The 27,452-nt window shown below is 35.8% G+C and overlaps 1 protein-coding gene across 19 annotated transcripts in view; it reads right to left on the bottom strand.

The window, feature by feature from the left end:
* The window catches only part of RBFOX1 (RNA binding fox-1 homolog 1), a 1,354,570-nt gene that overhangs the window by 873,316 nt on the left and 453,802 nt on the right, over positions 1-27,452 (bottom strand). The gene's annotated exons all lie outside the window — the stretch shown is intronic.

Here is a 27,452-nt window from a genome sequence, read left to right as displayed (position 1 = left end):
TGCACTTCCCAAAACTGCAAAGAGGGTTTGTGTAATTTGAAAGGTTACACCACAGACTTTGTAAGTGTCTGATGGCAAAAAGAGATTCTAGTAATTTAAGAATGCCATTTTCCATTTTCAGCAAGGAATTAAAAACCATAGTTTTCCTCCATTTTAATACTATTTTTAATAGACCAAATAACTTGATAAACACAACCACTATGAACAGCAACTTCATTAACGTGTATAAAGTTCAACAGCATGCATAAAAATTATTTTAAGCTCTGCATAGGTTTTGAACATATGTGATTATTTACCACTTGCTGAACCCTAGAGAAAGCAGTCTCATCAGATTTCTCATGAGAAACATGGACATTTAACCTACAGAACCTGCAGATCACCCTGTCTCAGGGATGGCAGACTACTGAATTGTTCCTCATAGTAAAGCAAAACAGAGCCACTGTAAATTTCTTTTCTGGATCATTTAACAGACCATTTCACAATGGAAGGAGGTGCAAACTGCAGCCCAACACTTAGTTCATGAAATCCAAATCCCAGCATTTTCACAGAACATGCTATGACCTTCAGCATCCATAAATATCTAGCATCTTTAGCCTGCAACACAGCTGCTCTACAAATACATTTCCCAAGAGCATAGCTCCACCAGTACTGCAACAGCAAGGCTTACTGTGTCCATGCTACCCAGTGAATATCAGTTCCATTTAGGCATCTTCTAGAATTTTCAAATAAAGCTTTTTATGCTTGACTAATATTTTAAGGCACATAGACAGAAATAGAGAAAACCAGGAGGAAATAAATGCAAGTTAGAAGCACTTTAGAGACTTACTTCCTTCTGAAAAACACAGGAGATGTAACTATTACTGTATGACTTAACATACAGCAAGTCTTTCCGCTTTTTTATTGTTTGCTGAAGGATAATTAAGAGTTAAATCAGCTCTGGATAGCTTTTACATGAAAGAACCAAGGCAAGCCAACAGGTTCAAGATAAAGAAAATCCCAAATACTTAAAAACTACAGTTGTCATTAAATTTAAAGATTTACCTTCAGTCTTATGCTTGTTAGCCCTTCTTCCACAATACTGTCTAAGCTTTTGGTCAGGCATGTTGTATACAGACTTCACTGTTTTAACCTTTCAAACTGCTCTGCTCCATTGTGCTAATGAGAAATACACTTTCTAAGTCAGTATGTCACATACTTTTGACAACTCCCAAAGGAAAACCATGCATCTGGCTACTTAGCGTACAGCTACAAAGTAATCATGTTTGCAACACAAACACACTCTATCCTAGAACTCCAGTAAAATTTTAACATTAACTGATTCCACTGTAACACAGGCGAAGGAGCAGGTTGAAGACAGCCAACAAAAAGAAGCCCACCTCACACAAATATAAGCTACAATTTCCCATTTCTCCCTGCAGTGCAGGAAGTAGAGATTCATTTTCAGAAAGACTCAAAATTCCTTAGTTGTGGAAGCTGCCTCTTTTCCTCTGATTATAACCTTCCTCCAAGGAGGGGATAACTCACACTCCTGCCCATTAAATCTCCAATTTTGAATCTCATGCTTTCATATGCTTTAAATGCCGTGGGTATTAAGCAACTGAGGAACTATAAAATGGATCACCAAGAGGGTACTTCGTTGGATGGATATGATGTCAGTAAACATCAGAGGTCAGAATCAAAACCTGAAGAGTCAGCAGAGGTCTCAACAAGACGCTAGATAAAAGAGCAAACGCATTATGAAAACTAAACTATTTCACATTTACTTTTCATATTAGCTTCTTAAAACCAGAATTCTCCACCTATTTTCTAAGAAAGGCTTTGTTTTCTTTGAATTGTAGGGTTTGAAACTATCTACATAGAAAACTATCTAGAGAATCTATGCACAGTGCCTCTTGCAGGTAGATACTCTGAAGGAGAAGTTTCGTTTTCTATCATAAAAATACGATCTGGTTAGTTATGGGTGTTTAAGACCACATGGATTATGTTGTTCCTCCAGTAGATGCAATTTAAAAGAAAAAAGCCATAAATGGCACACATTACATGGTAATTTTCAGCCAAGTTCCTGTAGTAATGTTTCTAATGTAACTAGATTCATGACCAGCTACAGGGAGGAATTTCTTCCACAAAGTTATCTGGACAATACTTAGAAACATAAACACTCCAGAGAGGCCTCTAAATTTTGACCTAAACTTGAGCTGATCTGAATTTCACCTTATGGCAAAAGCTGTCTCCTGAATTATGGCAGCATTCCTGATTCACCTTGAAACAAACACTCCTCTGGGAATTTCAGTGGCCACTCAATACTTCTCTAGGTATATTATGAGGAAGAAAACTACAGCCAATAAAAAAAAAATTTACAAATCAGCTTTCAGATTATTTTTGTTACAAATTAATTATCAAAACCTCTATTAATTAATTTATTCCATTATCCTAGCTTAGACAATATTATACTACATTGTAATTCTCACTTCTAAGATGGCACATGATTTTATCAGATTTGATGGAGGTTGAAAGCTTCTGGGTGGAATCCTCTATCTAATAAAGGTTATTAAGAATTTAAATAAGACTTTAAAGTGAGGATAATTTAGACACCAAAGTAATGGCTATACATATTTCACAACAGTAGTTCATTAGTGGGCTGATATTCAGTCAACTAGATTAAAGCTTCTCATTCATTTTACTAAATAGCTTTCCACCCAGCTCCTAAAACCCCAAACCAAAAATTTAAGCCCTTATCTAAATTGCAGGATCTGAAGAAAGAAAGAAGCGTAAAACTCTGTACTTTGCCCAGTATCTCTGTGGCTGCAAACAGCAGCTGTAGTCAGAAATAAAATGGAAGACCAGAGAATCTGCAAACATACCCTCATACTACAGCTCTTCAAAAATTCTAATTAATTAGACCAAATATGCCTATGGGCTTTAGCACCTGCACTAGCACTGCCAAGGTTTTGCAGTATATTCCATAGCAGCAATAAGACAGATGCTTGACCAGCCTCCCTCTCTCTCAGATTGGGACTTATGTCCACCCCTGTGGACTGTATTGTGCCATACTGATATTACCAAAACTAGTGAGCATGCAAAATTTATTATATGCATGCTATAGCAGTCTAAAATGCTTAATTTATGCAAGCTCACTATTACTGCACACTCCCTCAAATTCATGACAAAGTGATGAGACCTGAAACTACAGTAGCATCATCTTAAAGAATTATGCCCCATGCATCAACTAAATATTTGTTCCTGTTTTATTAATTTTCTAAAACAATAGATGATAAAAAAATCCAGTGGTCCATTTAAACAATCTACATAGTAAAATTATGGCCAGCAGCCAATTTGAAGTGAACTGATTATGCTGAAGAGGTATCTGGGGTCCTTTATATTCTCTATTTGGTGACCCTTGGAGTGGTTTAATGAAAAAAATTCATGGCATGTGAATCACTGAGCAGGAAAAAAATTACTAAAAGCTGATTACATTATCAAACTCTAATACTGCAGCAATTTTTTTTTTTTTTTAAAGTATTTAAACTCTATGATACCATGGAACATGTATCAAAGTTTCAGTTAACAGTAACTTGCACTTCCTTTTTCATACATTGAAAAAGGAGTCTCAAGGAACGTATAACATGAAGCAACACTACTGAAGAAGTAAAGAGCCATTTCGTTTCTGGATCAGTTATTTTCAGTAAGGTTAGATAAAGCGTGGTTCAATGCTAATAAAAAAAAACTCCATATGCTATGTAAACAAAGGATTTAAGCTTTTTTAAGCAGCACTGCAGTTTTGACCTAAGAAAGCTAGCCAAGGAGACAGTTTGTCATCACTCAGCATGTTTTCTCCAATCCCCAACTTGCACAACTCCTTTACTGTCTGATTGAGGTGGGAACCATCTATCAACAACCTCCCCTCTGTTTATATCATCTCCCCTGTTCCTTGCCCTGGCATCACTTGCTGCCTTTCCTGCTGTCCACATGGTCTTCACATTTAAATCAGCCATTGTGCTTATTCAAGTGCAAATCAGATCAGCAGGAAATGAAAAATCACCTCAATCCAGACAGCAACCATCAGTAACAGAGCTAGCACCCTTGGAAACACAACAGACATAAAACTGTAGAGAGTTTGTGGCTTACTAACTTTTCATTTGACAAAACCTACTGGGCAGGTAGTGGGAGGTTAAGTTAAGTTGCTACTGTGCCCATTTCACTGTGTCAAGAGGAGAACTTCTGACACCGAGAACACGGAGGGAGAGTGTTGGGACTCTTCACCAAATTATTTTTGAAAACCCACAGAGTACCTGGGCTGGGACATGTACCACCTGCAGGGCCTGGCTGACAGGGCAGCAATCTCAGCATTTCAGCCAAAAGCTCAATTCTAGTGTATTACTGTCAGTCTATATGGGATCTTCAAAGCCCAAATACTGCAGGTGTGTCCAGCCTTAGGCACTTTTATCAACAACACAATTGTTTCAAAACCCAAACTGAAGTCCAATGACTTCTTAACCTGCAATAACATTTTTCCTCATACTTTGGAGTACTGGCTTACCAAAATACTAAATGTATTCATTTAATTATACCTCCATACTGATTGTGGTTGAAACAAAGAACTATCAATTCCTTTGTATTTTATTTTTAAATTTAAAATCTGCTCATTGCAAATGGCATTGAAGAAACATGCATGCCTTATTGACATCAAATCTGATTAAGATGGGCATTGTTTCACCAAGAATCACATAAGCAGCTAATTTTACTAGCTAGTGAGATCTATCTATGATGACATAAATGGCTTTGTTTCAATTTCTGTTTTCCTTTCTGCAACATGATGAGAGCTTCAATTTTTTTCTATTAGCTAGAAAACTAAAAAAGTACAAGCTTTTTTCCAAGGATTCTTTTTAAATGCATCTAGTAATTACCTAAACACATACCTTTTGCTTTGTTCTTGTATTGAAAAAATAGGCAAAATGACCCTGACTGATGAAGATCTATACCAACGTGTTTCAGAGGTTAAAAGAGAACAACTGTGGTCAGAATAAACATTTCTCTAATCATGACACGTTTCAGCATGTCTTGCAAAATTCACAATGTGACTTCTAAACTTGTTCCGAGCTCCTTTCCATACTACACTTTACTATCTAAAACCAATTCAGATGCATCACAATATTTTTTAGACCTAATTTCTGTAACCCTGTATTTGTATGATGCACAATATATTGCAAATTCTACAAATATTTTAAGTAGTTTTAAAAAGAATAAAAATATGAAATTACATGCAATTACATGCAACCTGTCTAGTTCAGAAGTTACATTCATTCTCTGGTACAGAAAAATTAAACCATTGTTACAGAAGCATATTGCTCACAAGCAAAATACTCCGAAACAGAGCTTTCCCAAAAGAAAGGCATCAGAAAAAAAATCCTTCTGGTTCTTATCTTCTAATTTTGTTGGTAAATGATTGAATGAATTGTATAGCTAACTAAAACCCTTTTTTCATGAAATTCAAAATTAATGCTCTTTAGCTGTATGAATAGGTCTAACAGAAACCAGACATTCTAACCCATTGTACTATTCGAATTCTCTGAAGTATAGATCAGAAAAAAATTCTGACCAGACAGTATTGAAATGGTCTTATAATTTTTTACTCACTACTTTGGAGAAGAATCACTAAAAAGATAAGGCTTTTTTCCTCAAGCAGCAAGAATGCTGGAGAGTGAGATTTGACATGTTTCTAAAGGTCACATAAAAATTCCTTTCTTTTTTCTTTTCTCCTCTTAAGAGATTTGTTGTTTCACAATGATGAATAATACCCAATTTAAGTAAAAAAAATAGCATTTTCTGTAATTTTTACTAGCCAGACCTTAGCTGAGAAAACAGCAATACTGCTTGCTTTTCTATTTAACAGGTGAAACTTTCTTCTCAGAGGAAATATATCGCATATAAGCTATGTACACAGCAACAAACTGTGCTACCTGTCACACATGAATTACATCACACATGCAGGCAACTCAACTATCAAAATCAAAATGAATCTATTAATCTTATTAGTTATAAATGCGAGCCTACTAACCTTCATATAGTTCTTAAGAGGGGGATGATGAGCAAAACTGGGAGATAACATGAACGAGGAAAATGAATGACATAAGGACATTCTCAGTAACTTCTGAAGTGGCATATTAAAAATGGTAGAAAACAACAGAGAGAGGCTATATGAGTATTCGGCAAGAAACAGGCCCAGGGGAGAATAAACAGCAACAGCAGTAGGACAAGTTCAGGGTCTATGAATATTGTTGATACTCTGACAAGTACATATTTGCAGAAGGTACTTTTTTCAGTTACTTGTCATTCAGAACAGTGTTGACTAACCAAATCAGGTCGAATCTACTAAATATTGTTTTAATTAAGGCTTCTCTCTGGCCAGTCTCTAAACATATAACTCTAAAGTTATTACAGGTTTACAAAAAAGAAAGGGAATTATTTTTTCTTTTCCCTTTATTTTTTTTCAACTACTAAAATCAATATAGTTGCTTCCATCCAAGTAACACAACTGCAAGAGCAGAGAAAAATCAGCTTCAAGCAATTATCCATGTTCATAAATCTTTTTACACAGCCACATTAACCTTCCCTCAGCTTTTTTTAATAAGCAAAGTGTGTTGCAGGAAAGTAACAGATGAACAGCAAGACTTCTTTTTATTTACTTCATATAATCTGCATTGTATGTAATCACTTTTTCAAGCATTTATTAAACTGTATGTGGTTTGTATTTTCATTGAATCACTCATTTGTATTTATCTCAAATGCAGATCAGCATTTGTTACCAATTATGAGGATATTATTGTAGTTGTCTGTTGCACCTGACCGTTCATCAAAATAATTCAAGGAAGCAATCTACACAATGCTAGCTTTGAAGTATACGTGGTTTTGCTTTAACTAATAACCACTAGCTCTCTGTAGTTTGTCATGGGAAATACCTACTGGATATCCAGAATTCATTTGCTAATGTCAAACTAAATTTTTAATAGGCCTCTCAGGCTTACTTTTTATTGTTGGAATTTCTACAAACTAATAAAAAAACCCCACCACAAAGTAATAAAAAAAACATTTGGAAAGCAATTATTTTTTCCACTCTCCCCCCACCTAAACCCAACGATTCTTTCTGTAATGTAACTAGCAATGGGAAAGCATCCAGCAGTCACACTAGCTTTTCCCAAGATAGAAGCTGACATCAGACCTCCTAGTCTAGTGCTGATGTGTGTAAAACTAGTACAATAAGCCTTGACATTTGTCATTGTACTTAGCTACAAATGCATTACAAGAAATTACAAGGGATGCTATCAGAAAATTGCAAAACCAATGAGTGTTTCACTTAGTTACTGTAATTCTTCAATGCTATTCCAATCTTGTGCAAATTAGAAGCCACTTACAGCTCTGAAAACTGACAGGAAACTGAATGAGGTTTTCATTATGCTTTTAATAGTCTTACTGGGTTACTTCATATTAAAAGATTCTTGAGGAAGAACTATATAGCCTACCTCTATATTCATGCCAGGTACAAGCACTAACCCAAGATAGTTCATTACACTTCTGGAACAAAAAGCCCAGCCAAATTCCCTTCCACAAAAGGGAAGTAGCAGTGGCAAGAAAAAAAAAACCTTAAGCAGCTAGGAAGGAGATTTGATTTACATTGCATCAATATCGTGAATGCTTTCTTCAGAGCTAAAGGAACATAAATGTTTTAATCAAATTTTGCATTCATAAATCACTTTTCGTAACAGATTTATGAATACTAAGGGAACTTCCTAGTAGCTTCTGTAATGTATACTTCATTAGTATTGATTCAAAAAAAAAAAAAAAAAAAGCCTCCTTTGCTAGACTGCCTTCAGTACAGTGCAGAGAGCACTCATACCACTAAAACCACCTAAGGTTTAAGATAATGTAAACTTTAAGGACCTGGGAAGTCTTGCAGAAGGAATGCTAGGACATTTACCTCAATTTATCCCACAAAACTAACAAGAGATGTCACTATGGACATCTACATTATAAGAAAACATGAACCATGACTAAGAGGTTATGCCTGCATTTCCACTGTGTTTTGTGGATTTCAATTGCATTATCCTTCCACCTGAACTCCAGCTGTGTTGATAAAGTCGCTGAGGCAAATGGCTGACAGACATAGTGTTGAATATAAGTAGTACCCTGAAAGCTTCTATAAACACTGGGTAGTAGGTTTTGTCCTGTGGTGCTCTTGTGCACCAAGTACCTAACTTTACCTCACTCTGTATTATGCTTAGCTTGTAATTTGGTATAGATCCTCACTGAGTCTGTCTGGCTCAGTCTCTGTTCTGTCCTGCCACCCCCACCTTCCCATACCCTGCCCACAGCTCTCACCCGGCTGTCAGGCCAGAGGACACAGGGCAAGAAATATGCAAAAACATATTGGGATAAAGCCACACGTGGTTTCGTTCACAACCGGGGTCTCGCATCTTCAGCCACCCTTTTACAGTGACAACGAACAGCATGCAAGCCTTCCAATTGTCACAAGGACCATCACATCAGTTGCTTCTATGGAATAGTAACATTTTAAGGCAATATACTGCTTATTAAAGCTGTGTAGATAATTCCTTTGGGTGGGGAAAGGGGCGAGAGAGAGATTGGACTCTGGGAGTCTTTGAATTTATTGAGGAAATGCGAAGAGTTAGGACATGCCAAAATAAGGAGATGAAGCTCGCTGAGCAGAAAAGCAATCTCTTGATAACAAAGCATCTCAGGAAATCAGTTAATACTATGATCATTCACTAATAGCAGCAATATGTTTCTGTGAATTGTAAGAATATTCTACCCCACAAATGGGAATGTATAAATGTCTAAGTTTCTGTTTTTATTAAAATGAAGAAAGCAAATTTGTTTCCTAGGATTTTCTTTCATTTGTTTCCAGGATTTAAATAATACAACACGTGAATCAGCACGTCCTCAACATGTACCTTCTCTATATTAGCTATCTAAAAATACAACACTGAGCAGCCATCACCATTTAAACAGAGAGGGAGTTCAGGCTATTTCTTGCATGCTTAAAATCAAAATCAAGTTATACCAAAACCATTGCCATGGTTAGCTACCGAAGGTTTTAAAAAGCCAACATATTTACAAGGTGTCCAAGTATCTTCTTCACCTGTACGTACATGTGTATGTATGTGAACCAAGAATCCCTACAGTTATAACCTATATAGTTTTAAGGTTTAAACCCTACGTTCTCCTGCACTAGGCCCATGTAAAGTGACTGACATCTAAGTGATAGGAAGGCATGCCTTCAATTAAAAAAAGTTGAGATCTGGCATATAAATCAATCTGTCTGTCATAATTCACCAGCCTGTCTTATCAATTCGTGTTTGGCATATGTTCCCTTAGGCACCATAACCTGATGTTGTAAATTAGTCATCTGCTGCTGCCTTAGATTATGTGAAAGTTTGGATAGGGGTGTGAAAGGTCTTCAGAGGCTGAGGAACTGCAGAGAATTCCTTCCTACAACCTCTCCCTGCATCTTTCCCATTAAGAACTGGTTTTGGGTAAAGAAAAACATTAGTGCATAAAAATTCTAGCTCAGATTTTCCCTTTAGGCAACAGTCACCAACTATTGCTTCCTTACACTATATATCCACGACTAGTTAAATTTCACTAATTAATGATCATGCTACCATTTACAGATGCTCCTTTGTTCCTTTTTTTTGTTGTTGTTTAAACACATGGGTATTCTGAATAGACCAAAAGGCATTTAAATGAATTTCAGATGCTGCAAATTGCTGCTGAATACTTTTCTATTAAATTAACCTGTACCATTTTAGATAAGTAAATTAGGATAGCATCATCATCCATCCTCTGTTACACCAGCTATTTCTCTAGGAAACCGATCTGTGATGCAAGACAGAAAAAGCAGAGTCTATGCTGAGTAAAGAAATTTTGAATCAATACAGTAAGCAGAAATCCAAATTTCTTACTGGATAAGCTCTCTTTGAGGGCTTAGTCCCGCATCCCAGCAATCAAGGGGAATAATACAATCAATTCCAGACTGTACACATTTTACAGGCAATTCAAGTATATTTAACCCTTGTTTTGGCATTTCCATTCAACCAAACCATTTGCATGATCCAATAACCTGGGCTTTTAGCTCCGTGAAGTTCATGAGAGCAGGAATTGAGAGCTCTTAGCTTAAATTCTTAATTAGGAGTAAAAATTACAATTTAAGATAGCAATAAAATTTATGAACAATGTTTTCAAGCTAAATGAAATAGATGCTTTGATATTTATTAGTATGGATAACAAGATCTCAACAATTTTTATACATCAAAAATGTCAAAGCAAGCCCTTGCCAATGCTCCTATAGCATAATGTGACCATGAGTTTCCACCCTGAGTGAGGTGGCAGGACTTAAAATTTCAGAGAACACAGGATATTTCTTCTATTTCTGCTAAACAATCATTCCTGGCATTCACTTACTTCTTGCCTGATCATTAACCACTGACATAATTAATATGCACTCACAGAAGCCCCAGCACAGTTAGAACATAATCACCTATAGGTTTGATTCATGGAAGTGTCTTTTTGGAATAACTAAGACAGATTAGGTTCCTTAAAGTGTCTTGGATACAGAAGCAACAAAAAGCAAGTTGGGAGTTACCAACTGTGGAGGGATACTAATTAACAACTCAATTAAAAAAGGCAAATTAAAACTTTATGGTTCGTTATCCTTCATTGCTTAATAAATTGTTTTGCTAAGCAAATGATTAAGAACGATTATTCTAGAAAACTGAAATAGTATCTGTGTTTCCACGTTTTTTTAAAAAGTTCAATAAAACAAAACCAGGCTTTTTTCAAAATATCCGAAACATACCAATTCCAGGACTTTATGCCAACTGAAAGATCAGCAGCATAAACAAATATTTCATAGCATATTTATAGTAATTTTCTTCCTCCTCTCCCTTTTTTTACATTGAAGAATATATTCTGCTCTTGTGATGGAGGAAATAATTTCTTTCTGTATAGTTTTTATTCGCTTTGGGTTTTTTAATGTGTCACCAGTTTTGTGGCTCAAAGTGAATTACATTCCTCAATATCATAGTTTTCTTGACATATCCAGAACTTTTGGACTTATTGTTTGATAGTTTAGAATACTGATAGACAAATATTACACTCTAACAAGTTTGTTCATAGGGGATATTTTGACAAGCTTTAAGAGACTACAGAATGTTCTGTATTTGCAGTTTTAAAAGATGTTTATAGATATTTTTAGACTTTCTGAACTGTCCCTTGAGGTGATGTTTGCAAGTCTGTTTCTTATTGTGCAAAACTTCCACAGAGAAAACACTTAACAGTGGCTAAAAACACAAATGTTGATATACATATGAATATACTACTGGAAAAAGGAAATCTTCCATTATCTTGAAGAAATTGGTTGTTAATTTGTAATTCTGTATGTGAAATTAATAATTAAAAAGTACTACAGTTTTTTTGAGTAGAAACTCACAGTACTAAGATTATTGAAAGAAGATTCTCCAGCTCTTTCAAAAGAAGTTCTCCTCTTCTCTTGAGGTTCCCAGCAAGGTACACGTATGCATTTACATGACTCTAGCCATGCAAGCAGGAACTTATAATCACTAGGATTTCTGCAGATTGTAGCCCTTCCTAATTTTTCTGAATTCATACAATATTCTTGTATTGATGGTCACTTTAAGCACTGAAGTCTATATGTTTTATCCTGAAGTTAAGGGTCAAATCTGTTTTGAAGTCTGACTTAGTAGAGGCAGGGAAAAAATATTTTGTGGATTGTTACCACTTCCCAAAATCCAGCAAAATTAAAATAAAAATCAGTAAAGCATTAACAAAAAAGATAAGAATTTTTCAAAAAATAAAAATTTTTGATCGTATGCGGAGGGGAAAAAAGTGTCAACAAAAATACAATTTTATAGGACAGTGTTAATTGATAATTACAATTAATGAACAAGGAAGGAAAATAAGTTCAATGGTCTACTAGAGACGGAAAGTCAAAGTCTTATAAACAACAGACTAAATTCAGCATTCCGTAGTCTCCCCCTAGCCTGTGTATTTCATGAATGAGAAGAAAAGAGTCATCTCCTTTCTAATCTCTCTTTCCTGCCAGAAATTTGTACAGGTTAAATACATAAGAAATGCGTACACTAATGTAAAGACATATCGTACCTTGAAGACAACAGATATTCTTACAAATGTTGTTGAAGTAAGCTGCGCACATGTACATACATACATTTACAGGCATGTTAAATATGCAATACATCACTTGCTATGAGAATCTATCCCCTTCCTTGGTCTTCACATACTGAAAGCGTTGCTCTAAAGAGGGATATAGAATTTTCAGAACTCGGATTTGGCAAAAGAATTAAGATACATGAAAAAACCCAAGCCCTTCTTACTAGTTCTCTTCTACAACAATGCCAGTTAACCATCTATTTAGCTGCACATATCAGAGACTTAATAAACTGCAACAGTTTACGATGAGAATTATTTGATGCTATAAAACACTGAAATTGCTACTGTACGATCAAATGACAAAATTTTCTAGGTAAGTTTTCCCCGCTCAAAAATTCAAATTACTGATTAGTTACAAATTACTGGAAAGATGGTCCTTTGCTCCTATTTAAAGGAGTATTTTTAAAAAATGGACATGCCTAATTTTCTTTCTAGAACATAAATTGCTTCCTTGACAGAACAGAAGCATTGGGAGAAGGTAGTAACTACTTTAGTGGAACACAAAAGGCAATTTTATTGGAAAAGTGTGTGCACATGACACATGAAACATGAATTTCCCATTCATCACTAAAAATAATTTTAATGAAGCTCAGTTAACTTATAAATACTAGATTTCATCATCAAGAAGTTCTAGTTATATAGTATCTATCTAGCCAATTCTACTTATACAGTATCCAGTTGTTTTATTAACAAACATTTCATTTTAATCTTTCCGAGGATCTTCAATGACTGCAGAGAGACTTACTCAGCAGAAAACAGACATCAGTTTCTGCATGAAAGCAGATTATTTAGCAAGACAAACAACTTATCTGGAAAACCATGGAAACAAATTAACAGGTACTGCTGACAAAGAGATAAGTTACAGATAGAACTTCATTAGAAGATTATTCTTCATTACTTCCAGTTAGTAATCAGAAGGTCAAAATTTTTACTTTCATTGTGGTTTTGGGGTTTTTTGTTTTGGTTTGGGTTTTTTTTGACAGTTTATTATTAACAATATGTTTTGATCGTGAACTTACTGGTAATATGATGCATCTTGGGCAATATCCATAGCAAAGCCTACTCTTACAAGATATAAAGTGAAAATTTAGTATCAAACCTATATGGCTTTTATGATGTGCTCATTATAGAAACATATTACAGAACTCCACAAGGATTTCCATTTCAAATCTAGCATCATTACTGAGTGAAATAGTTCCTTTTCCTGCATATATAGGATTTAGAGAATTAAATATTTATAGAGCATATAGACTGAGCCAGATCTGTATGTAGATAATTGGCAGTTTTGAACCCACTAGTATACATGGAAAAAATTTTTGACACACAATGTCATCTTCAGGTCTGAAACAAAAGCAGCCGTTTTGAAAACTAAATACAATTTGGGGGGAGAATACAGTATCTACAAGGAACGGAATGGTTGAAGAGAAGACAATAAAAGTAGAGGAATGGAGGAGGTAAACTAGTCACTGGGGGAGGCAGGGGGAAGGGACAGGCAGTATATAATAAGAGAAATCATGTCCATCTATAAACCTTGCCTGTGTCCCTAGCACATCACGCTACTGCTCTAACATTTGCAAGAATATACCTATCTCTTGACACCGTAAAGTGATTGGGTTTTCAAGCTGCCAGCTAGGCCATTTAGATTACCAAGTGTTGATGATCTCCATTTGTGTTGTCTAGATCAGTTTTATTAATTGTGGTGGTTCAGGCCTCTGGTTTGCCCCGTTGCTTAGAATTACGAGCCATACATCATGGGGCTGTTTCAACTTTCATGGTGAATGGAGAAGGCTTAGAAACATTTTTTTTTTTCCTGGCCTCAACATTTGCAAAGCAAATATAAGATAACGTTAACTAAATGCTCCAAATCCATTTGTCACAATAAATGCATTTATGACTTCTAAGAGATGTCCTTACTTGGGGATGGAGGCAAAGGGAGATGTCCTTAGCCTGTTACTCCTAAACAGCTGGTTGGGCTGCTTAAGGCTTTCCGGCCATTGCAGTCTCCAAGACAAAGTATTCTAACTTTGTTCTACTAAGTAATTATAAAATATCTTCCTTTCCTTTATATGAATGCAACATATGTTGTTTCCCTTTCTCTTTGACAGCTTAATTCATGAACAAATAGACAAAAATATTAAATTAACCATTACATGTATAACTTTCACAGTTAGCAATTAGCTTTTTCAGATCCTAGCTTGAAGCAAAAAGTAGCCGTAGAAATGTTTTAACATTACAGATAAAAGATAGATTACACTAAATCCAGAGATACCATTTATAGATAGTGTTTAATTTCATTAAACTTCCTTGAGTAAACTTAGTAAGCTCTCTGTACAAATTCAATATCAGGGGCTATTCAGCAGAATCAATGTAATGAATATCCTTGCAGAAACCAGATTTTTAAAATGTTTTCTTATGGAAGAATAATTAATAATTGTCCTCAAAACATTAGAGGCAGTATGATAAGACAGTCAGTAAATATGTAAAAAAGTTTCAACCCATATACAGACATATTCTAATCTATTCTAGAAGTTGTTTACATGAAAAAAATGTAAGAATACTAACAGTTACCTGCAAACAGTAATAGTTTTCATTTCCCAATATACAGAATCATCTGTATAAAGCTACAGAGTGTGAAAATGTGGTGATTTGTTGAAATTTAATTACATTTCTTAAAAGTTCAGGCAGAGCAACAGTTGGGAGTTCTCATACTTAAATGAATACAGCAAAGAAACTAAGATAAACCAAAAGGCTTGATATTTCTAAGACAAAGTACAAGCATAATAAAATTTAAAAAAATAAAGCAATTTTGAAGCACTCTATACACACCACAAAGAAAAAAAGAAATGCAACAAATGTAATTGCTTCCCAAGCAAACACAATGCTGTCTCTCATGAGAAGGCACTACAGTATTGCCTTTGATTTTCCCTATTATTTCCAGTGGTTTCATAACATATTCAGTGAACACTTTGGAGCACTCAACGTGAATGAAAAAACTACCCAATATGTAAACACAACTAGTTAACTGTAGAACCGCTGACATTGGGAATCCTTCTCAAAGCCATCATCTCAAGTAACTAGTTGGTAAAATGCATGACACTGGTCCAGCAAGCAGTAATTCTGCACATTTTTAAGAAGTGCGTAAGACAGCAAATAAGGAAAGATCACTATGCACAGCGAATTCCCACAGACACTGCACTTCTCATGAAATTATGATTTCTTACGAGCTGTATAAAAACCTCCAAATATATCCTAAGGAGCATGCCAAGACATGGTTAGAACTGTCAATACCACCTTAGTCCAAAACTTTGATTCCTAAAGAGCATTCTCTCAGTGGCAAGCCCCTCAAAAACAGGCACAGCATTTTTCTTAGGATTTCTTAATATAGTAGTAGTAATAATAATGATAATAATAATAATAACACAACAACAAAAAAGAAGAATGCTGCATCTCTAAAAAGAGATAAATGAAATAATCTTCTCCAACTGATGAAAGTTAATCCTAACATTCCTCATGGTGCTGAAAGCACATAAGAAACACTTGGAAGAATGGCAGTTCAAGATCTTCCAATTGCCAGCATTGCTTTCACATGCAAAATTGATTAAACAACTCTTGCTGTGCAAAACCAACTGACTTAAAGGATGCATTATTAATAAAAGGAATTCCCAACAAATTTTCACTGATGAATTGACCCCTGGTGCTGACCTGCAAAATCAGCTGCTTTTACTTCATTAGTTAACAATAGTTTGATTTCTGAAATTAATTCTTATGCACTTCAATGCATAAATACTATATGGAACAAGTTTTTAATTTTTCCAAAGCATCATGTATTTTAAGGAAATTACTTCAAATAAGAAGACCCCTTATTCAGGTGGTGTTGATAGCATCTGAGTTCTCAAACACAGTAACAAAGACATATGAACATCCAAAAACAGGCTGTCATATAGGAATTGATCTCCCTGCAGTTGCAGCAAAAGAAACATTTTAAAATTAATATTGATTGTGCAGTATGAAATAACATACTTGTCTGATATGCATGATGAATTCATTATTGTGCGAGTAAAGGAAGATAAAATGAAAAATACTTGGTGACGTAAATAGTTTTATTCCTCGTCCAGTAAAAATACAGAAGTATTGATCACCTTTCCGACTGAATACTCAAGTAAAATAAAGTCTCACCAAAAGACATTATCAATTTCAATTCAATGCTTGCAGATCTCAAATGAGAATTTAGTTAACCATGAACAAATTTAAAGGATATGAATATGCCATGATAAAACAAAAGTGCAAGGGATCATCTGTACACTAAACTTCAGACAATTTAAACATTAATTTGAACAACAGCCCAAAGGTTACCTGGGCAGAAATACTGTGGTATTGAGTGGCAACAGCTGTTGTCTGAAAAGAAACTTCTCTGATGGCAAATCAAATTTTAGAAAGATGAAGCAAGATCTAGAACAATTTGATAAACTAAACCAAAGAAGTTTTACATCAAGAAGGCTCAAATAATTCCACAATCATAACAGCATCATAAAACAGAGACTAAAGTTTTAGTTTTATGGTGACAAATATTCATTACAGGTAAGAATTTGACTGGTGTGTTGTGTCTTTTCCTCCCCACTCCCTTCCAAAACACAGATAAACTATTACTACTTTTAAAAAAGTAATGTATATTAAAACCCACTAAATTAACATTTACTAAACTTTGATTAGCTCATAAATTGCAAAATACAACTCTTTCCTGGTTTTTGGGTCACAGACTTTGAAATTGTGAGGGTGGAATAAAGTTCATCCTCGCATACCTTCCGTTATATATGCAACGACTATGATTTATCACACATCACAGATGAATTAAGAGAACTTACACAGATAGCAATAAATACAAACCGGCCTTTAAAACGTTCATGCAGACAAAAGGATGGCAAAGTTCAGTAAGCTTCAATGCCTTATTTATTGTCTCATTTGATCAAAGTTGTCTTAACTGCTTTTCTTTATACCCACATATAGAACTGCATGTGACCTCCCATGACTTCCGTCAGATGGGAAGCACTCCACAACCCTGCAAAACTAGCAGCTGAAGGGCTGACGACTTTCCCTTTTAAATACAAGAAAGGAGAACCCTGACACCCCAGTGCAGAATGATCCTGCTGGCCCCTCGCACACCAAAGCAACGTAAGTCGAAACTGTTCATGTTAGTCAGTAACACAAATGTAAAATTTCTGTGAGGTTAAGACAGGAGCATAGCAGACTTGAGGCAAGTACTACTCTTAAAAACAGCAAAATGGTTTTCAAATTGCAGGATGAAGCTTGTGTTTCTAAAACCAAAAGGCCAGTTGACTATTATTTATTTATTGCTTTATATCACAGTGATTTGTATGAGGGGAATGCGGAAGATTTCTAGACAGGTTTCCAGACATCAGGTATCCTTGAAGTTACATTAAAATGGCTTATTTAGTGCTGCTCAAGTGGTTTCAGTGATTAACTGCATAATCTCCTCAGTATACTATTTCACTCTGTTTCTGAAGGGACCAAAATAGCAATTCAACTGCACTGTCCTGCCTAGATAAGCAATTTTATGCCACCTGAATGCAGAATGGTGGATTTCCTCACCCAAGCAAAAGATAATTTTCAGACAGATATTTATTATATGTCTGATATTATATATTATTAACATATTAACATTATTATATTTATTATTTCAGACAATTATTTAAATAAACCAAGATATTTGACTTTTCCCCCCCCCCCCTTTTTCAGCTGCCACCTTCCAATCAGGCTTTTATATAAGACTGTCCTGGTTACTGCAAGATGCTAAAAACTGACAAAATATTACTATAGTATTACTATCAGTAAAAGAAAATATTTAAAATCTTGCAAAGCAGAGAAATAAACCACTGGCCTCAGTGAATACCATGTCACAATGCCGAAAGTCTGTTCACTTTTCCAATCTGTGTCTTCCCTAGCCTAGGTAGAAGAGCATTACTATGCCTGTATCTACACACACACCCTGAAATACACATAAATACCCATAATATTAGACACAAACAATAAATATCAGTGGGCATAAAAGGAGAGAAGATGGACTTAGTATCAAGCAAACACGATAGCTTGGTTGCCCTGTACATTCTACCTTCTTTGACTTTCAGACTTCCTGTGTTAGTACAAGCTGCGTTTCCAAACCAGGTTAGAGCCTGAATATTAAATAATGAAAATCAGGATGAGAGGTGTCATGGGACAAAAGACTGCAAAAACAGGATGGCATTTGTTTGTGGTTTTTCTCCAAAGTTTAATCTGTTCCTCACTATGAATACCACATAGTGCAAACAACACACCCTCCAAATTTATGATAGAAGAAACAACAACAACAAAAAATCGTGGTTGTGTAACTTGCCCATCAAATAATAAAAATATCTTCCCTATTTTTAGGCTCCTGGACCTTTTTCAAAGCAGACTAAGTAATCTGCCTTCAAAAGCTGTGCAAGCACATATGCTCCAGAAATAGCCCAATTTACTCAGCCCTTACACTTAGCTGTTCACGCCATCACAAACTAGCTCTGAACTATTTAAGTTCCGTTGCCTTAATAATTTTATCAATTTAAACTCAACAGCTGCCAGTATACACTGCAATTTACACATAACTTCCACTACAATGCTGTCAAGATCCCAAAGCCTAAACCTACCACATTTCTTGATCACAGAAATGCTAATTTTGGTCTGTGGCATCACTGAATCCTTGGGGTTTATCTACCCCCTAAAAATCAGGGGAAAAGTCTTATTGTTGTTTATTATTATTATTGTTACTCATTACCTCCATTCTCCACGAGGACTGAGATAACTCCAGTATCAGCTACTGCAAGGCATACGGAATAATGACACTGAACCATACCAGGCAGGAAAGGTTTCTTAACCATTTAGAATTATGGTTCAATTTTCCACTGCAGTTGAGATCTGCAGAGAAAAAGAGGCAGCTTCCTCCCCCTGCTTCCCCCCCCCCCAAGATTCTGCAAGATTGCCATGCTTTGCTAGGCTTTTCTCTCATGATCCCATAGCGCCTCTTGCATATTTTTTTGAAAACTTCTTATACCTGCATGAAAGAACACACTAGGGCAAGCAAAGGCTGTGCTTCCTTGTTTAGGTTTATCGCCTTTCATGTGTATCTCATACATTTACATTGCAAATACATCTGAGATGAGAAAGTCATTTAACTTGCACAAGCACAAGTAATTTTGATGATGTATCCCAGCACAGACTTCCTGCAAATAGCTGCGCTCCCAACTCAAAAGCCTCTTGCTCTGTTTTCTAGGATAGTTATATCTCCTGCTTAATTGTGTTTTTATCTTAAGACAACCAAAAATGCATTATGTAAATAAGTCCTTTCAAGAATTCACTTTGTGAAACTAAAATAAACTTGAGGGTTTATTGCCTTGCAAATTATTCATTGTAGCCTTTTAAATGACAGGATACGAATTGCACAAAACAAGGCAGCAGGAGAAGAGAGGCAGAGAGTCAAAATTCTGCAATCTATCTTTAAATTCATATTGTGCGTGATGTCGTATTTCAGAAAGTCTGCCACCGCATACCACTGGGAAGCAACTCTTCTATAAACCTGAAGAAAGCTACAGGATAGCGTTGGGGCTATGTAACAGTAGCATATCTACCACGAATAGCTGCAGGCAGACACAGGCTCACGCTGCCTTTTCTTCCAGGTGTCTAAAAGCCACAAAGCCACACTGCACTACGCTGCATCAGAGAGGAAGACATACAGTAGCTGCTGCAAACCACCACAGACTTTCCAAAAGCACTCTGTTCTTAAGCTACTTTTCTAAAAGTTGAAGTCTGGACCATGTACTGAAAATCCACACTGGCCTCAGTTTTCTTTATAATTTTGACCACAACTCGTCCTTCGGTTTGAGCACTGCTGCGGTGTCCATGATCATCCCACCTACACATAGATTCTCCTGTTCAGTCTCTTTTTTTTCTTGACTGTAGATTCCTACTATCTTAATTAGTTCTGCAGTTAAAAAAAGGCTTCTTGGCTGCATGAAAAGTTTCTTGTGTTCTCTTGGATCACTTCATGGTCCTTCTGCCCTCCCCAAGCCTCTAGGACCTTGTGAGTTCTCCAGCAAATCAGCTTCCTTATTCTACACTGTTTGGGTATTTCCAGAGGGGAAAAATTGATTCAACTACAAGATGACAATCCAGGTCTTTCATTGTAATGACTTCACTGTCTACAGCCTGAGGGGATCAGGTTTGCCAACCTCCAAGCTATACACACATACACTTCTAATTCATCAAATTGAGGAACATCAGCTTTGTGTAATACTATGGAACAATTAGACAGAAATTGAGGTGTATACTGGAGTTCTAAGCTAAAACCAATTAACAACATCCTCCTACAATCTAGATAATTAAAAACTTGGGCATGGATATAGTTTCTCTGTAGCAATACAACAGTATCAACAGTTATTCATATACTAACATACTGAGTTTCCTCTCAATTTCTTGTCAAACTTCCTTCATCCAAAAGGATTCCATGGGAATTTTCAACACAGCATTTGATACCATATTTATTATATCCTTTATATCAATTACTTGGAAAGCATAAAATTTGCTACAGAATTAACTAACTTAAAGCAAAAATGTTTTCTACATACTCTGTGTTCTGACTCCAATTAACAATGAAAATAGATTATTTTTGGCTCATCCTCACCTTACGTTTCTTTTCTGTTCATTACAGAGAGGTGACCTCTGCTCTACCAACAGGCAATGTCAACTTGTGTCTCCTGCTGGGTACATTCTCAAGAGAAAACATTTACAAAAGACCATGCACTTATCCCATGCTGCCTACTAGGATACAGAAGATAGATTTAAAGAACTGGAGATTCACCTTCTCTGACTGCTTTCAAGTCACACCAACTGTATGCCCTCCAGAACAAAACACCAAGAAAAAAATAAATAAATAAATCCCTCTCTTACTAGGCAAAGTTGCCAGTGTACTAGTATTACTGCTCAACATTTTATGCTTCCTACCTCTCAGCCATATCCACCACTAGGGTCTCATTTTTAAGCTGCTTGAAAGCTTTTTCAAACAGGAACATTTTTTTAATTATGCATTCATAGCGCACTTTCCAGACAATTAGAAACAATAAATGCTAATTAAAAGCAAAGTGATGATGACTGTGATGTTAAAAAAAAAAATATGCAACTCTGCAGCAAATGAGAAAAGTTTTTTTTTTAAACAATCAAAAATCGTACTTGTGTGTGGACTGCTAAGGCAACTTTGCAAATACATCAAAAAAAGTTAGAGAATGAGGACTGGCCATTTACCAATACAAGAGGCTGAAGTCAAAGTGTACCTGTAACTTAGTTAAGCATCCACTAATCACTCTTCTTTGAACAGTATTCAGTAGTTCAAATACAGGTTCTGAACCATTGTATAACTTAAATATTTACCATTTCACTACCACTTCACAAAATAAACATCACTGTGAAAACATTTGCAAATCACTGCTGCTGTTTCAGTCCTTCCTATATTTTACCTCTTCTGCTCCAAAATTTGGATATTTCCTTATATTTTTGAAGGAAACAGAATGGGCAGAGAATACACCTATTTCTTCTTAACTAGAAAATACAAATTCTGAAATTTTAATCCTTTGCATATTTCAGTATTCCTCTTTAAATGTCCTGTAGAGCTACCATAAAGACAAATTAAAAACTATTTAACTGTTATGAAAAGCTGACTAATATGTACAGACTAGAAAGTTAATTCATTAATACAAAAGATTTTGTGCTCATTCATCTCAATTTTCTATTGTAGAGGAACTTTCCATAAAAATGATTGTTTCATTCCAACAGCACCACAGTCTTTTGTTTCTTATTCACCCTTAGCAATTGTCATCCTCTTCGTCTTTATGATTCATAGCTTTGAAAACTGATCTCTCAAAGCAATAGGAATTAAAAACATATACAAATTAAAATCTCAAAAATAAAAAAAACAGTTTTCCATCACTTAAATTTGTTTTTATGACTGCTTTTCTAGCAACACATGAACAGGAAAGAAGAGAACAAGATATTGATCACCATTAAAACATCAAAAATCATCCCAACTTATTTGCCCACACCAAAGACACTTGCTTTTCACTGTGCACTAAGGAAACTGTTGGCTTCTCAAAACGATGACTACTGTGCGTAAACTGATACCACTACAATTTTCTTATACTTTGAGGGAGGTATGCTCACCATTACATTTTCAGAGGACAAAAATCTGTGTCTCAGTTGTATGGTATTCTAATGTGGAGTGAAATCTGTTGCACTCTTACTTGATCACTGCTGAATAAGAAAAGTAATTGTAAGGCAAACAGTCTTAAAAACATATATACAGAAAGTAACACCAGGATGATTGCAAATTGAACTCAGTTTTTTTACAAGTCTGAGAAAGAAACAATGAAATACAGCAAGCTACCATTAATTAAACAGACTACTTCAGCACAGCACAAACATCCTTCTGGCAAAACCTCGAGCTGCAAGAAGAAATTAATCCTGATCTCAGCAGCCAGCATTTCATGGTATGAAATGCTACAAGTAAATTATTTTGTGCTGCCATAGAAGGTCTTGCCTGGAAAACACTGCAGATCATGAAATACACAGAACATGTCATGACCCTTTGAAACAATTTACCACCTTCATTCCCTATAATTTGTACTATTGTGCAACTAGCATTTGGTCTTGTTTCCCACATTGAAAATTATACTTAAAGGCCCAGATGCTGCTACCAACAGGACATATATAATGTCCTGTATCTTTCAAGTATACAGTTCAGTGGGTACTGCAAAAGTGCAGGAGTCCTATAGCCTGGAGCTGCTTGTTAGTCTACAAATACAGTTGCCAAAAAGTGTTAAAAAGATTAAGTATCAGGAGAAATAAACCATGCTTTTCATTAAATTGCATTTCAGTGTAATGGTACAAAAGGTATTAAAACTCTCCAGAGCAGGGTTAACAACAGATTTTATAGAGGTGGTTAATTAAGAGGACAGCGATATCCTAGTACATTTACATTGGTTTTATGGACAGATTTTGTTTAAGGAATATATCACCTCATGTTACTGGTAAACGCATAAAAATTGAAGAAAGGATACTTTTTTTGAAAAAAGTAATCTTGCTGGGTTTTGCTTTGCTGTGCTAACATCAGCAGGTCCCTGCGTTTCTTGCATATAGCAAGAGCCTTCTTCCAAATTTCTGACAAAGTTACCAAGCTCACAAACACTAACATCATAGTGGTAAAACTGTAGACTTAAAGACCAAATAACACATCCAAAAAAAAAAAACCAAAAAAAACAACATTGAATCTCTTTAAAAATCACTAAGTTGTTGCACCAAGTCTGGCTGGTATGCAGTTCACTTTCTTCAGAGCAGCCCATGTGCTGCTGTGTTTTGGATTTGTGGCTAAAACAGTGTTGATAACACACCAGTGTTTTGGCTATTGCTGAAAAGTGCTTGCACGGTATCAAGGCCTTCTCTGTTTCTCACACTACCCCTCTGGCAAATATTCTGAGGGCAAGCAAGAGACTGGGAAGGGATAGAACAAGGACAGCTGACCTGGACTGAACAAAGGGATATCCCACACCATAAAATGTCAGGCTCAGCAGCAGGAACTGGGGGTAGAGGAAGAAAGGGGGTTGGGACATTGCTCAGACACTGGCTGGGCATCTGTCTGCTTGTGGGATGTAGTGCATCACTCCCTGTTTTTTGTTTTTTCCTCTGTCCTTCTGTTATTAAAAACTGTCTTATTTCAATTCACAAGTTTTCTTGCTTCTGCTCTTTCTATTCTCTTCCCCCATCCCACTGCAGAGAGAGTGTGAAACAAGCAGCTGCGTGGGTGCTTACCTGCTGGCTAGGGTGAATCCACCGCAGCTGTGCTGCATTTTTGTGCTAAACACAGTATATACTAGTGAAACAGTGATTTCTGTGCAGAAAAACAGCAAATACCTCACAGTATAACTTGATCATTAATTAAGACCAGATCATATGATCGCTGGAGAAAAGGCAGAACTTCATCCATTTGAAACCATGGAGAAAAGTTTAGCTCAGTGGGCTGCAATTTCTCTCTTGAATTTACTGAGCATGGAGGGTTACCACGAAAGTCTCTGTCCAGTTACATACACAGTTCAAAGAAATTCAAACCATCTGCATCTGCAACCAGAGCCAAAACACAGCACATCAAAGGGGCTAACAAGCATGTTCAAATACTATATATATATATATATACACACTACAGATATATTTTTCATTTCAGCTATATTCAGTGGAAGTATTTGAATGAGTAACTATTAGCTTTTCGAAGAGATTTAGAGTGTAACACTGCAACACGCTCCAGTGAGATGAAGATTTAAACCCTTTCTTGGCTCTGTCCACATGTAAAGTCCCATTGATCTCAAAATAATGAGCACCAACAAGAAGTGATATCAGCAGCATATACTTAAATCATTCTCTAAGAAGTAGGAATACTTGATAAATTTAGCAGAGTTGCAGCCAGGGGCAAAAACTTTGCAATATCAGAAGTATGCTGTGAAGCAGAAATGATGTATCCACACTGAATAACCCCTCTTTCCATGATGCTTACTTGTTCTCTCCCCTTACTACATTTAGGAAATCGAAGTGATTTAATGTAAAACAGCAAAGATGGGAAATTGACTGCAACTCTTAAGAAAAAGCCTAGGAGGCTAATGAACCATTATAGTAAAAGCTGAATAAGCTGAGATCCTGAAAAGAAATTGGAGGTGAATTTTAGATATGCATGGAGACGATCAAAAAACCATTTCACATAGATTGCGATGTGCAAGTAGGGCACTCTGTTCAATCTTATCCAGCTACACAACTTAAATGAAACAAAACTTTTAATTTGTCTTTCAAAAGCATTAAGCATTTTAGGAGCTGCCTTGAAGTCAGCCAAATAACATTCCTGGAGGTATTTCAAGCTAATTTTTAAAAGCCAACAGTTTCAGCTATTAGAAAGCTAGGCTCAGCTATGTCCTCAGGGGAAGGGGGAAAGAGCAAAAAACCAAAACTTTTTACCATCAAGTTGAGTCAAGTAAAATGAAGGGGTTTGTTACAGATATTGAAGTAGTGGTTAGAAGAGGCAACTTACTTGTGTTATCTCAAGACCTGAAGTTTCCCCACATACATATCACAATGAAGTTTAGCTACTTTCATCAAGATTTATAATGATGATCTTAATTCTGAAAAAGAGCATATCAGAGCCAGTGTTTGTAGAAAATTATAGACCTTCATTCTGCAAACACATTTTAACCAAAGTGAGACTACTCATGCATGTAAAAAATAAACTACAGATGTACTTTGTAAGATCAGGGCCTGACTGACCCAAAAGTAATAAAGAACGGAGCTATGTAAAAAGCTCCTTTGGATCCCCTATAAGTGCCTGAACCTACAGAAACTAAAAGACATCAAAACAGGACTAAAACAGGGTCTTACTTGGAGAAAGCAAAGTAGTAAAACAAAACAAAACAAACAAACAAAAAAAACCAAACCACCACAACACCACCCCACGCAAACCAAACCAAACAGAAAAAAAGTTTGTCTAATCATCATGCAGAAAGGGCCGCTAGTATTTCCTTACCTCGATATGGTGTAATCACAAAGATTCTCTGGGACTCATTATCAAGAAAATTCTACAAGTCTAATGATTATGTTTTGATGAGCTTGTCCTATATACCACCAGACAAGGAAACAAAATTCCCATGCAAAAATGGGTATATTTTTAAAGCACTGAATAGGCACCTACAATTAAATTTTCAATTTCTCAAAAGCATTCTCAAGAGGTACATATTTTTTGTTAAAGAGATGAATCACACGTTTTGTATCTTGAAATAAAAACAGCAAATATTTCATAAAATTAATTATTTAGAAGAACTGAAGTCAAGTGTAACCCAAGTTAAATGTCTAAGAAAATTTAAGGCATTTAGACATGCCAAAGACAACACAAGTTTGACTGTTGACCCAAACCTTAACATTACAGCAGTTAAGAATAAATTTTTCAGAGAAAAGTGAGACAGTCTGACTAGATTCTTTGTAGCCTGCATATTTATTGAACTAGTTCTTAAAGTTTCTAGCTGATATTACAGTATAACAAAGCAAACAAAAAAAAAAAATCGCCACCGATTTTAGATGCCAATTATTTATTATACTGCCTGAATACTAGGGTACCTGTTTCTTATTTTGATGGGGGTTAAGATTAAAAGAGGCTTCTAGGTCAAAGTAATATCTTTGGTTAAGCAGACATATAGCTGAAAAAACTAGTCAAGCTTTTAAACAGAACCTTCTGCAATTCTGAAATAGATTCAGCAACTTTCAAAGCTGCTTTCAAAGATAAACGCAACTTCAGAAAAACTGTTTAGCATTTATATAGATACATATCATTTTGACCACCTTGAAAAGAAATGTTGGTACCTATGGAGGTGTATCCTCCTAATCTGCATCTATTTGTCATTTAGCCTATAGAACTCAGCAATTTCACTCCTTTCAACTGAGACATGAGTCATTTGATCCTGTAACTGAAGTAGGATATAATGTACCATAGAACATAGCAGAGTCAAGAAAATGAGTGTGTGTGCTTTCATTTGCTTCAATATCACTACTGAAGCAAATGGAAGTGTACTATCATTGCAGAACAGAGTTTGTACGCAGTTTGTATGCTGTGCCAGGCTTCACAACTACCATTACCACTGACTAATTCAGAAGCAACATTTTAAGTCGCTGAAGGTCTTACAGTTAAACGATCATTTTTAAGAGTGACATTTCATTCTTACACCCCACTTACACACCTTTATCAGTGTGAAACAGCAGTGTCATCCAATGATCTGGCAGGTTAAACCATATTGTACATTCTTTTAGAAATCTCCAGAGAGGTTCCCAAGTCTCATTTCTTATTTGTAAGTCTGGAGCTAGAATTTGAATGAACATGAGCCAGAGTATCTGCCTGTACGGAAGATTACTAATACTCAGTTTAGATTTATAATAGCAACATATGACTGGAGAGAATTGAGGTATTCCAGTGTTAGAGCGAGAAAGGTCATAACTTTCTTTTAATAGCTACAATAAATTCAGTATCAGAAAATAATTTAGCAAGTTCAGAAAACATAGTTTGATTGCAGTTAGCAACACTCTCATTAGGTACAAAC

The sequence above is a fragment of the Haliaeetus albicilla genome, chromosome 22, assembly GCF_947461875.1.
Source record: "Haliaeetus albicilla chromosome 22, bHalAlb1.1, whole genome shotgun sequence".
In the NCBI taxonomy this organism is placed as follows: Eukaryota; Metazoa; Chordata; class Aves; order Accipitriformes; family Accipitridae; genus Haliaeetus; species Haliaeetus albicilla.
The sequence above is the reverse complement of the archived record's forward strand: the minus strand, read 5'-3'. Positions and strand labels throughout refer to the sequence as shown.